The sequence below is a fragment of the Chrysemys picta genome, chromosome 1 (assembly GCF_011386835.1).
Source record: "Chrysemys picta bellii isolate R12L10 chromosome 1, ASM1138683v2, whole genome shotgun sequence".
Taxonomy (NCBI): Eukaryota; Metazoa; Chordata; order Testudines; family Emydidae; genus Chrysemys; species Chrysemys picta.
Window position 1 is genome coordinate 48,228,054 of NC_088791.1, and position 13,443 is coordinate 48,241,496.

Sequence of the window (13,443 nt, forward strand, 5' to 3'; positions counted from 1 at the left end):
GTTGATACTTGAGCCCTTTGCTCTTTGTGTCTGATGGTTCCAGTGTAGTAACAGTTTTCAAACCCAGCACAAACACCGTGAACTTGCAATGGCCCAGTAAAGTTTGCACATTGCTTTCACTATTCAAAAGCGATAATTCGAGTCACCTTTGTACGCTATGACTTATGAGGCAGAACAAGCTCTCCAAGTTTTTCGGTCAGTGCATGGCTGTCATGTTTCATTTCAGCTGATACACATCAAGGTGACATCTTCTGCAATTGCACTTCACTATGCCATTTGTTTACTTCTGCTTTCTAATTCCAGCTGCTGGGACCCAGGCAGTCGCTCCACTGTTCAGAGAATTTAACTGGCTGTTCTCTATGCCCCAGTTAGTACAACTGTTTCTTTGAAAGTCATCATTTTATGTCTTCTTATATGTCCTTGTATTTTCTCTGTGTGTGTGTGAGAGAGAGTGAATGCAGGTTAATATTATCCTTTGTTCTTGTATGTACAGTCTGTATGTGTCTGTATGAATGTTAATACATATCAGTCTGCCATTTGAGTTTCACACACCTAAGGGGCAGTAATGTTTCCCAATAGAGAAAATATATTTTAGATTTCCAATTTCTGAAATCAGTTTAAGACAATGTCTCAGCAATATGAAAGACAATTGTTTTGTCAAGCTGTGTGTTTAGTGAGGTTTAGAATAATGTCATGTTTAGCCCTCTAGAGTCTTCAGCCAGGTTCTGGACACTGTGTATATAAGGACCATAGATTTGCACCACAGAAAGAAGCTGGGGTTGCTGAAGTTCACCTCCCCGAGATCTGCTGAAAGTAGGAGAGCTTGCCCTCCTCGGCTGATGAAGTGAGGCCTTCTAAGGCAGGGGACGGTGAAGTCAGGAAAGCAAGAGGTGCTGACCTTATCCCAGCATCCTGCTCTGGACCGTGCTGCACAGCCACACAATTTCCCCTGCAGTCAGGGCTCTCCAAGTCCGGGTTTGCCCCCCTCTGTCCCATCAAGGTGTCTGGACTGACTCAGGACAGACAGTTAAAAACCCAGGCACAAACCCCAAACTGGTTGTGAGTTCTATTATTAGCTTTCACCTATCAAGTGTGAACTCCTCAAGCACTATAACAGCCTTAACATGGACTCACAGACACTCCCTTTCGGCTCTCTGGTCTATTTTGCCACCCAGGCAAACGTGCCTTTGTGATAGATGGTTCCTTACACCAAAACTCACATCAATATTCAGCTACTCCCAGTCCTAAAGGACCTGTCACTTGCCCCAGGTCAATTTGTACCTTAGATCTCTCACCAAAGACAACGCTTATAGCCCATCTTAAAATAAACTAACTAAAGGTTCATTAATTAAGAAAAATGAAACAGAGGGTCCTGTGGCACCTTTGAGACTAACAGAAGTACTGGGAGCATAAGCTTTCGTGGGTAAGAACCTCACTTCTTCAGATGCAAGAAGTGAGGTTCTTACCCACGAAAGCTTATGCTCCCAGTACTTCTGTTAGTCTCAAAGGTGCCACAGGACCCTCTGTTGCTTTTTACAGATTCAGACTAACACGGCTACCCCTCTGATACTAAGAAAAATGAGTCATTTACAAGGTTAAAGCAGCTAAACATACACACACAAATGAGTTACAGTCTTAAGTTCCAAAAGGTGACCGGAGCTCATATATGCAAGCGCTATATGCCCATTAGGGATAACCCAAGCTAAACTTATGCTTAGAAATTTTTGCCCTCAGAGCTCAAGCAGCAGAAGGATAGTTTTCCTTAACAGGGATTTGTATTCCCTTCCCTCAGCATTCAAGCCGTCATAGGATAAGGGCATGTGCATGTACCCTCTTCAGGGTTTGGGGGAAACAATCAACAAAGGTTTTTGTCCACTGATGTTCCACAATGGCTTGTCTGGTGCCTATATGCCACCTTTTATGGGGGAGGAGATAACACTTTTTGTGGGAAACTAGAATTTCACACTTGGCAATTCTTCTTCCCGACTGTAGGAGTTTAGAGTCTAAGGCCCGGTTTACATTACAGACCTATATTGGTGTAACTACATTGCTCAGATGTGTGAAAAATCCACATGCCTGAGCAACTTAGTTTTACCAATCTAACCCCCTGTGTAGACAATGCTATGTTGACGGGAGAGCTTCTCCCACCGACATAGCTTCTACCTGTCAGGGAGGTGGATTAATTATGCTGATGGGAGATGCTCAGATTCAGACTAACACGGCTACCCCTCTGATACTAAGAAAAATGAGTCATTTACAAGGTTAAAGCAGCTAAACATCAGCATGGGCGCATGTTCACTAAAGCACCAATGCAGCATTTTAAGTATAGACCTATGTGAGTGGGTGGAGGGTCCCTGTCCAGTGCAGGGTGAGTGCACTCCGTCCCTCAAGCCGCCTTCTGCCTCTAGGCAGTGAGGCCTACGGTTTAAGTCCACCGATTGGCTCTTTGCTGTAAAGCTGTGCAACCTAGGAGTCAGAGTCAACAGCAGCCCCTTGACTTCCTGGGCTGTAAGACCTAGCAGGTATAGTCACTACACAAACCCAGACTCCCAGGGCCACGAGGCCAAACAGCCAGAGTCACTGCACAAACCCAGACTTCCTGGGCTGTAAGACCTAGCAGCCAGAGTAAACAGGTTCACCCTGGTCCACGGGGTAGTTAGGCTTAGCAGCCCGAGTCAATAGAGTTGGGCTACTGCCAGAGGGATGGCAGCTGGGGTAGGGAAACCCGGGCCCTCCCTGCTCGACCGGGTCTCAGTCCAGCGCCCTGGTAGTGGCAAGTGGGCTCACCATTTAGTAGGCAGGGATCTGCCTGAAACATGCTGACTGCTGAAGGGACAATGGTTAGTCCCTCCCTGGGCTACTTCCTACCATGCAGTCCTAGTCTAGACATCTTCAGGGTCTCTTGTCTCCTCAGGTTATGCTGATCCCAGGGGCTCCAACTTCTGAGTGACATCCTCAGGTACCTGGGTGTCTGCCTGAGTCTCGGTGTCTCTGGGTCTTGCAGTCTGAGGCTTCGGCACCTGCCGCATGTGTCCTTTCCCTCCAGCAACTAGCCCAGACTGAGCTGGGCTACTCCCTCTTATACTGGTGCTACAGCTTGAGCATGCCCAGTAGGGATGTGGGGGAGTGCCTTCTTCAGCCCACAGGGAGGAGTTAATCCTTCCCGATCCAGTGCAGGGTGAGTGCACCCTGTCACAACCTGCCCTTAGCAAACATTTTATAGTTCCAGAGCAAACACTTAAACATTACCTTATAACATGGGGTACAGATATTATCAGTAAGATTAATACACAAAGCAGCCGACAAGCATTCCATAAAGTCTAAACACATTCTTATATCTCAAATATCTATTTTAACAACATTAACACAGGGGAGACAGACTGGCTTTCAGCTATGCATTTGTCTGTGTTTAGTGAGGCCCAGTGGCCTCGGCATGAGTTGGCATCTGGTCTGCCAGTGCTAGTTCCCCATTAAAGGGAGTGATTTAGGAACAAGTGAATTACAAATAGCACTGGCATTTTTCAGTATAGGCCATAATTAGCCATTTGAGAAGCTGAGGAAATAACACTTGATTCAAAGTCCACTGAAGTCAGTGGAAAGATTCCTATTGACTCAGTGGGCTCTGAGTCAGGTCCTACATGAGACTGGAGAGAGATTTTGAGACCTATAATGGAGCTCCTTCCCAGACAGGTTTTGGACCAGGAGTGATGGGGTGGAGCTGAAGATCCTGTATATTCAGGCTTGGCAGGATTTGATTTAAATCAGTAATGATCCGTAAACGTCCATTTCACCTGACACACAGAAATTGTGGGGGGAAAATATTCCTCAATAGCACTGGGCGAGCATAACCTCTTTGCGCCTGCCAGGATTGGTATCCCAGCCTTATGGGCCCACTAACTCACTCACTGGCTAGGAGTGAGGGGCCATTCCCTGGAAGAAGCTGGCTCAGCAACGGGATGGTTGCTATTCCGCTGGTTAGGAAAGATAGAAAATGTGGCAAAAGACCACCTTGGCTTAACCACGAGATCTTGCATGATCTAAAAAATAAAAAGGAGTCATATAAAAAATGGAAACTAGGACAGATTACAAAGGATGAATATAGGCAAACAACACAGGAATGCAGGGGCAAGATTAGAAAGGCAAAGGCACAAAATGAGCTCAAACTAGCTACAGGAATAAAGGGAAACAAGAAGACTTTTTATCAATACATTAGAAACAAGAGGAAGACCAAAGACAGGGTAAGCCCACTGCTTAGTGAAGAGGGAGAAACAGTAACAGGAAACTTGGAAATGGCAGAGATGCTTAATGACTTCTTTGTTTCGGTCTTCACGAGAAGTCTGAAGGAATGCTAATGGGAAGGGGGTAGGTTTAGCAGATAAAATAAAAAAAGAACAAGTTAAAAATCACTTAGAAAAGTTAGATGCCTGCAAGTCACCAGGGCCTGATGAAATGCATCCTAGAATACTCAAGGAGCTAATAGAGGAGGTATCTGAGCCTCTAGCTATTATCTTTGGAAAATCATGGGAGACGGGAGAGATTCCAGAAGACTGGAAAAGGGCAAATATAGTGCCCATCTATAAAAAGGGAAATAAAAACAACCCAGGAAACTACAGACCAGTTAGTTTAACTTCTGTGCCAGGGAAGATAGTGGAGCAAGTAATTAAGGAAATCATCTGCAAACACTTGGAAGGTGGTATGGTGATAGGGAACAGGCAGCATGGATTTGTAAAGGACAAATCATGTCAAACCAATCTGATAGCTTTCTTCGATAGGATAACGAGTCCTTTGGATAAGGGAGAAGCTGTGGATGTGGTATACCTAGACTTTAGTAAGGCATTTGATACGGTCTCGCATGATATTCTTATCGATAAACTAGGCAAATACAATTTAGATGGGGCTACTATAAGGTGGGTGTATAACTGGCTGGATAACCATACTCAGAGAATTGTTATTAATGGTTCCCAATCCTGCTGGAAAGGCATAACGAGTGGGGTTCCGCAGGGGTCTGTTTTGGGACCGGCTCTGTTCAATATCTTCATTAACGACTTAGATATTGGCATAGAAAGTACGCTTATTAAGTTTGCGGATGATACCTTATTGCCTCTAAGGATAGAACAAGAAGCAATGGGCTTAAACTGCAGCAAGGGAGGCCTAGGTTGGACATTAGGAAAAAGTTCTTAACTGTCAGGGTGGTTAAACACTGGAATAAATTGCCTAGGGAGGTTGTGGAATCTCCATCTCTGGAGATATTTAAGAGTAGGTTAGATAAATGTCTATCAGGGATGGTCTAGACAGTATTTGGTCCTGCCATGCGGGCAGGGGACTGGACTCGATGACCTCTCGAGGTCCCTTCCAGTCCTAGAATCTATGAATCTATGGCCTTCCTCACGGCTGGAGGCTCATCCTTTTCCTCTCAGCCCTGCCAGGGGTTTCTGTTCTGCCATGCCAGGATTGCAGCCTTCCCCAAACCTACTGCTTGCAGGGATCTGGTGTTACCAGCCCCTGGGCAGCACAGGGTACACTCTGCAGCCCAGCTTTGAAACTGTGGACATTTGTTAATATTGATCAAAATGGGGGGGGAAAGGTTACAATTAAACATCAATATTAACAGTTGAATTTACAGGTCCTCTCCCCCCCATCCAACAGAATTCTGCCAATCCTGTATGCTGCACCTGTTCAAGGGGGAAGCATATGGGGAGGGATAGGTCAGTGGTTTGAGCATTAGCCTGCTAAACCCAGGGTTGTGAGTTCAATCCTTGAGGGGGCCATTTAGGGAACTGGGGAAAAATCAGTACTTGGTCCTGCTAGTGAAAGCAGGGGGCTGGACTCAATGACCTCTCAAGGTCCCTTCCAGTTCTACAAGATGGGACATCTCCATTAATTTTTTTTAATTTTTTTATTTATTTAAGGATAAACAAAGGAGTTCAGTATTCAGGGGTGCATCATTCACAAGAATGAAGCTCATTTTGAAGAAATGGTGTAGAGATTGTGAGTAAAGCAACAGAGCCCAGGAAATGAAAAATGAAGGCCTACACTTTGTGAATGAGCCATGTGATTTGCCTCCCTACCCACTATGGCATTTGATAAAGGAAGGGTGGCAGCCCTGAGTTACACCTGGAATGTCTTGGCCATTTTGAATGTTACTAGAGACAAATAACAGATATAGACACTGATTCAGCAAAGCACTTAAGTATGGGCTTAGTTCCCACTAAAATCAATTGGACTTCAAAAAATACTAAAAAAAATCGAGCATGTGTTTAAGCACTTTGCTGCAAGGGACCATAGCACCCAAAATTGATGTCCTGAATTAATGTCTCGCAAAAGGGAGATTTGAGCTTTGCAATTTTAGGCCTTGATCCTGCATGTGAGCCCATCAGTAACATTATGCATGTGTATGTCCCATTGAAGTCAATTATGCATTTATCCATAGAATAGAAAATCAATGGGACTACTATGTGTGTCAAGTTTCTGCTGTGCACAAACATTGGCAGGGGTGGGCACTAAAACTGTTCGTTCCAAATGAATTCTTTACAGAATCAATGACATGTCATGTCACTTACATCATTATCATTATGAAGGGTGCCCAAAATGACCTAATTCAGTGGGAAGAACTGGAAATATTTATATTTGGATGCTGATCCTATTATTTGGGGCGGGATTTAGATAGACTTTGCGTGGAGCTGAATCCATTTCCAGGCTTTAATATTAGTGTGTTTTAGATCTGGCTGATTTTAATATTCTAAATATGAAAATACATTGGATCAGTAAAGTCTTTATGAGGTGACTAATTGTTTTTCTTTAATGTATCATTTTTAAATGAACTTTAGTGCATGTAAAAGCTGTCAGATTGCCAGCACTGGAGACTGAAATACTCTATTTACAGAACAAGTATCAGGGGGTAGCTGTGTTAGTCTGTATCCACAAAAACAATGAGGAGTCCGGTGTCACCTTAAAGACTAACAGATTTATTTGGGCATAAGCTTCCATGGGTAAAAAACTCACTTTGGTTTTTTTACCCACAAAAGCTTATGTCCAAATAAATCTGTTAGTCTTTAAGGTGCCACCGGACTCCTTGTTGTATTTACAGAACAAGTACAGTAATGGCACTGCAAGTATAGCACCTAAAAGGCAATGCCTTCCTTCCCACAGAATACACCTCAGTCCTTTCTGTTTCATTAGCAAAGAAATAAGCTGAATACAGGATAAATTGAATAAGTGGAACTTTATTAAACCCTGTGCACTGCTCTGTCCATGTGGCTAAGTTGCTTCCAGCCCAACTTCCTGCGTTCCCTGGTGTCCCATCAATAACAGCCCCTCCAGGGAACATAGGCTGTGACTCCAGGTCCACAGATCATGATATACTTTATTAAATATCAAAGGTTGGAAAGGAAATTTAGAATCCTTGCCTATTCGGTCCTCAGCTTGTCTGTTGAGATTGCCAACCTGGGTTCTAGTTGTATGGTTGGTGTTATGATATGGCTTAGAAACTGGACTGAATCCACTATTTCCCATTTGTCTCTAAAAGTTGACTGATGGTAATGTGACAGGTTGGACCCCCACCCCCCACCCCCCAGGATGCCACCTGATGTACTGGGGTTTAACTGAGCCTCTCCTGCTCCACCAGCCTGATTCGCTCTCCCTATTTTGCTGAATTAGGGTCTCCGGCCTCTTGCAACACACACACAGAGGTAGGGCCACACCCAGCTGCAGATACAGACTGAAATCAGCTCTGTGTGAGAAGGCTCACCCAGCACTCACGTGCACACCCCCTTTGGGAGATACACTCCAAAGTATATTGTTTTGCACTGTATAGAGAAATCTGCCCAGTGCAAACTCATAAAAATTCACCCTTTTCCTCAATTGAAGAGAGATATGCACGACTTCTTGCCCCCCCCCAGTTAGAAATTACATAAACTGGGTTTAATAATAAACAAAACAAATTTTATTAACTACAAAAGGCAGATTTTAAGTGATTAAAGAGATAGTAAACTAAACAAAGCAGATTATTAAGCAAATAAAACAAAACATGCAAACTAAGCTTGATTCACTAAAGAATTGGCTACAAATAGTAATTTCTCACCCTCAGTATTGTCACAGGCAGATTACAGAAAGCCTTAAAAGTCAGCTGCCCTGGCCTGCAGCTTGAGACTTCAGGTATTATTACTCACAAGCCAGATGCCCTTCCAGCTTGGGCTCAACCCTTCTCCCCTCAGTTCTGTTCTTCCTTCTAGGTGTTTTTCAATATCTCTTTTGGTGGGAATGCAGAGGAAAACCACGATGATGTCACTCCCCTGCCTTATATAGCGCATGTGTATGGCGGGAACCCTTTGTCTTCCAGTGGAAAAACACTAGCATTCCAAGAGGTGGGTCCAATACCAGGTGACCCAAACCCATGTCTCTGCAGGGCTGTGGCAGCCATTACTCACAGGCTGTCTGGAGCATCCACAGGAAGACTAAGCCCTTTTACAGTCTATTGTCTTTGCTAATGGGCCATCAACCCTGTCTGGCTTTTTCATTTTCTGGCAAGAGCCGGTACGCCATGCCGGACTGGACTGGCTTCTCCAGCCGCTGCGGGGAGCCCCGGGCCCTTTAAATCACTGCCGGAGCTCTGGAGGCCGGGCTCGGGCAGGGATTTAAAGGGCCCGGAGCTCTGGCCCCTGCAGGGAGCCCTGGGCCCTTTAAAGCACCGTCTTAGCCCTGCTGCCAGAGTTCCAGCAGCGCTTTAAAGGGCTTGGGGCTCCCTGCAGGGACTGGAGCCTCTGGCCCTTTAAATCGCTGCCAGAGCCCCAGGGCTCCTGCAGTTGGGCTCGGGCAGAGATTTAAAGGGCCCAGGGCTCCTGCAACTGCAGGGAGCCCCGGGCCCTTTAAATCACTGCCGGAGCCCCAGGGGTAGCAGCGGCAAGGCGCCCGCGGTGATTAAAAGGGCCTGGAGCTCTGCGGCAGCTGGAGCCCCGGGCCCTTAAATCTTGAAAGGCCACGCCTCTTCCGGTTGAGGCCATGCCCCTGCTCAGGACTCCAGTGTACCGGAAAGTCCTTTAAGTTACTTTCACCCCTGACCTGAAGGCTAGTTGTGGATGACACCCAAAGTAGCACATTTGAAATACAGCTACATAGTCCATATTCCTAACTTCAGATACAGAAATGATACAGGCATACAAATTGGATAATCACATTCACATTCAGTAAATCATAACCTTTCCAATGATATCTTACATGGGCACCTTGCATAAAGTATATCTCAGTTATGTTATATCCATATCATAAGCATATTTTCATAAAGAATATGGAGTGTAACATCACAGGTAATGAATGCCAATATTGAATAATAAAAGGCTTATTCTCCCTACATGCATGTGTATGTGTGTGCATGTGTAACATTCTCTAACATGAATGGAAGTTGCATGCACATACTGAAAATGTGTTCCTCCCCTTTAGGATAAAAACATAATAATTCTAATTTAAATGTGCATATCACCATATCTTGCATTTAGAAAAACACAGTGAATACAATGCAAGCATGCCAAAAGGACATGCTATTGTATGTATTAAGAATTTCAATGAACTAAACAATGTAACTAATTCACTTTACGTATATTTTGCAGAAAGATTCTATCAAGACACCAGCTTCATGTATTGGATTGAGAAGCAGAAAAATCTGTGATACATTCATTGAGTTTATAGTTTAACACATAGAGCTGCTGTTGGCTACTACTTCAAACCTTGTATATGAACCATATTATACATGCAGTCCCTCTCTTCCTTGTTATCATTTAGGCTGTGTTTTTAATAGTTTTGAATGCATCTAGAAAAGATTAAGCCTAAAGAATATCCATGTAATGTCACTAGTTAAATGTACAGATTTAATACTTTCTAAAAAGGGGCATCTCTCACTGAAAACACGCACTCCATATATCAGATTAGTAAATTTGAACACATGACCAACAAAGATAAGGATTATTTTGCAACTCTGTGTTGAAAAGCAATGAAAATGGAAATTAATGAAAAGTGGGAAACTGCAAATGTTTTGACCTCAAAATGTCAATGGTTGGTTTTGGCTCTGGAAAAAAAATGCAGAAAGCATATGTTTTATTTATTTCCACGATAAACAGTGAGATAATGAGGGTGGGTTTTGAGCATTGCTCTTGATCATCAGGCTAAAGGGCTTTGTGTTTTTGGTGAGGACCTCATTCCTTTGGATACTGTGGATTTGCTGGAGTGTGGTAGTTAATCAAGGAGAGCAATAGTTGTCTAGCATGGGGGCCAAGGCTCTGTTCCTGCCTCTACTGTTGACATATCATATGACCTGTTTCCACATCTGTATAATGAGGAATATAATGCTTACCCTTCTTTGGCAATCTCTATGAGATTTGCAAATGAAAAAGCCTATACAAATTCAAAACACTATGTTTATTTATTTATAAATACACCTCTACCTCGATATAACGCTGTCCTCGGGAGCCAAAAAATCTTACCGCATTATAGGTGAAACACTGTTATATTAGACTTGCTTTGATCCACCAGAGTGTGCAGCCCCGACCCCCCCGGAGCACTGCTTTACTGCGTTATATCCGAATTCATATTATATCGGGTCGCGTTATATCGAGGTAGAGGTGTATTAAGCACCAATCTGCTTCTGCAGCTTTGCGCTGCTCTTGAAATGTCAAGCAACTGTAGACTGTATAACTGGCTGGGTAAACTGTGTTTATGGCTGATTTGCAACACTAGAGAAGCACAAAACAGCCAGAATAAAATAAAAAATAAATATATGGAGATATACCTATCTCATAGAGCTGGAAGGGACCCTGAAAAGTCATTGAGTCCAGTCCCCTGCCTTCACTAGCAGGACCAAGCACTGATTTTGACCCAGATCCCTAAGTGGCCCCCTCAAAGATTGAACTTACAACTGTAGGTTTAGTGGGCCAATGCTCAAACCACTGAGCTATCCCTCCCCCCATCTGAGAATTTGGCTCAAAGTCTCCCCTTCTCACTCCCCTTCCAGGTTGAACTGTCTTTTGAAAACAGATTTTTGTCCTCAGTACCATTATTTAAGGTTCTTGTTCAAAAGACAGGGCTTCCCAAACACAGATACTCTCTTAGAGTATCTGAATTAATTTTTAAAACAATTATTACAAGAAAAACAATCTTTTATTTTTGGATTGTTCATTACAACTCCCTTAACACCACTTTGGTCAGAGTACTCCAGTGATACAAAGCAATTCAGTTACGGGTTAACCATTCAGATCAGATTGCTTTACAGCTGCTTTGCATGTCCAGAGTTCATCAGTGAGCCTAGTCCAAAATGGGATTTAAAAAGAAACCCCACAGGAAATATCTCCTACCCAGGGTAATATTGCCTTGCTTGGATTCTCTACCCAATCAACAATTGTGCAGATAGGAGCTCTGCTTTCCTATGTGTATTTCATGCTTTATTTTCTTGCTGGGTGCCTTTTCCTAGTGTGCAAGCTCTGTGTACAGGTGCATTCCACTCAAAGCAGAATGCCAGCGTATCCATTTTCACTGCACTCTGGGGAGAATTAGATTAGATTTGCCTCCTCTTCACACTCACAGTAAAAGAAGACTTTTATTAGGATGAAAGCAGAGGGCACCATTCCATTGGTAGTGTGGCTCACAAACATTTGTTTCACTAGATGAAATGCAAACCCTCTTGTGAAGTTGGCTGTTTTCCGACATGTATGTTCATAACTATCCTTAATTCAGGAAATCAGGTAAGCATGTGCATATCTTAAAGTGCTTGCTTAAGTCCCACTGAAATTAATGGGAGTTAGCATGTAGGTAATTTCCTGTATTGGTACATATATGAACATGTTCTAACTATTGTTTTATCTGTACTATAAATCAGTGGTTCTCAACCAGGGTACATGTACTCCTGGGGGTACTCAGAGCTCTTCCAAGGGGTACATCAACTCATCTAGACATTTGCTTAGTTTTACAACAAGCTACATAAAAAGCACTAGCCAAGTCAGTACAAACTAAAATTTCATAGACAATGATTTGTTTATACTGCTCTATGTACTATACACTGAAATTTAAGGACAATATTTATATTCCAATTGATTTATTTTATAATTATATGATAACAATGAGAAAATAAGCCATTTTTTAGGAATAGTGTGCTCTGATACTTTTATAGTTTTATGTCTGATTTTATAAGTTTTTAAGTGAGGTGAAACTTGGATGTACACAAGACAAATCAGACTCTTGAAAGGGGTACAGTAGTCTGGAAAGGTTGAGAACCACTGCTATAAATGTTGCAAAAAATTTATAAATACACATTCATTTTTAGATCTTACTCTAGAGTTTAGTTCTCTATGTCTAACCAGTTGATCTACAAGGATGTCATTATTTGGTTTGTAGGCAGCCAGTAGATGGCAGTCTCAGCATTATAATTCAATAAGAGCCTTTAAAAAAAACAACAACCAAAAAACAGCTTTAGAATTTTGTTTTGTCAGCTCCTGGAATATCACAACTTCAGTTCATTTAACAGAGTCCTAGATGCATTGGAAGCTCCCTTTCAATTGCAATTTTGCTAAAAGACCTTTATTTTTACACTACAGAACATTAAAATAAAATCTATCATTATTTTTCCATTGTAGAGCATTTACTATAATGAATTTCAGGGGGGAAAAAATAATTGAAAGTGCTCTATTATATAGGTGATCTATCATTCTGTCACCACTGGCTGTGAGTCTCATAATTCCAGAGGGTGATTTCCTCAAATCTCATCTCAGACCACAAGGAAAAAACAGACCGATTGCTTGAAACCAATTAAACTGCATGAACCTGATTTTGTTCCTGTAAATCAGGAGTTACTCCATTTTAGTCAGTGGAATCACGCTGGAATAAAAATGATGTGACAAGTTTCATTTATGTTCTCATTTTTGGACACTAAGGGCGAGATCTGCAGCTGGTGTAACTCTTGAATCTCAGAAGAACAGGGCCAATGGTGCAAATCAGAGGAGAAATGGTGTGACAAATATGCTTGCCCTACTCACGCCAGTAACACCTTTCAATGATTCAACTGACATCAGTAAAGTGAGCAAGATTTGGCTCAACTACTAGTTTTGGGGTCTGATTTTCCATGGTCAATAGTAAAACTCTTTTGACTTCAGTGAGAGAAGTCAGGCCAACCTTGGTACTTTGAAATGCCCACCATAGATATACAAGATTAGGGTGACCAGATAGCAAGTGTGAAAAATCAGGGCAGGGAGTTGGTGTGTGTGTGTGTGTGGGGGGGGGGAGGTAATAGGTGCCTATATAAGAAAAAGCCCCCCAAATCGGGACTGTCCCTATAAAATCGGGACATCTGGTCACCCTATACAAGATACAGATTCCTCTGAAATGTTTCTCACTTTAGGACTCAAATGAGTGACGTCCCTCAAAGTTCCCTATGTTGTCCCATCACTTTTGATATTGAAAATGATT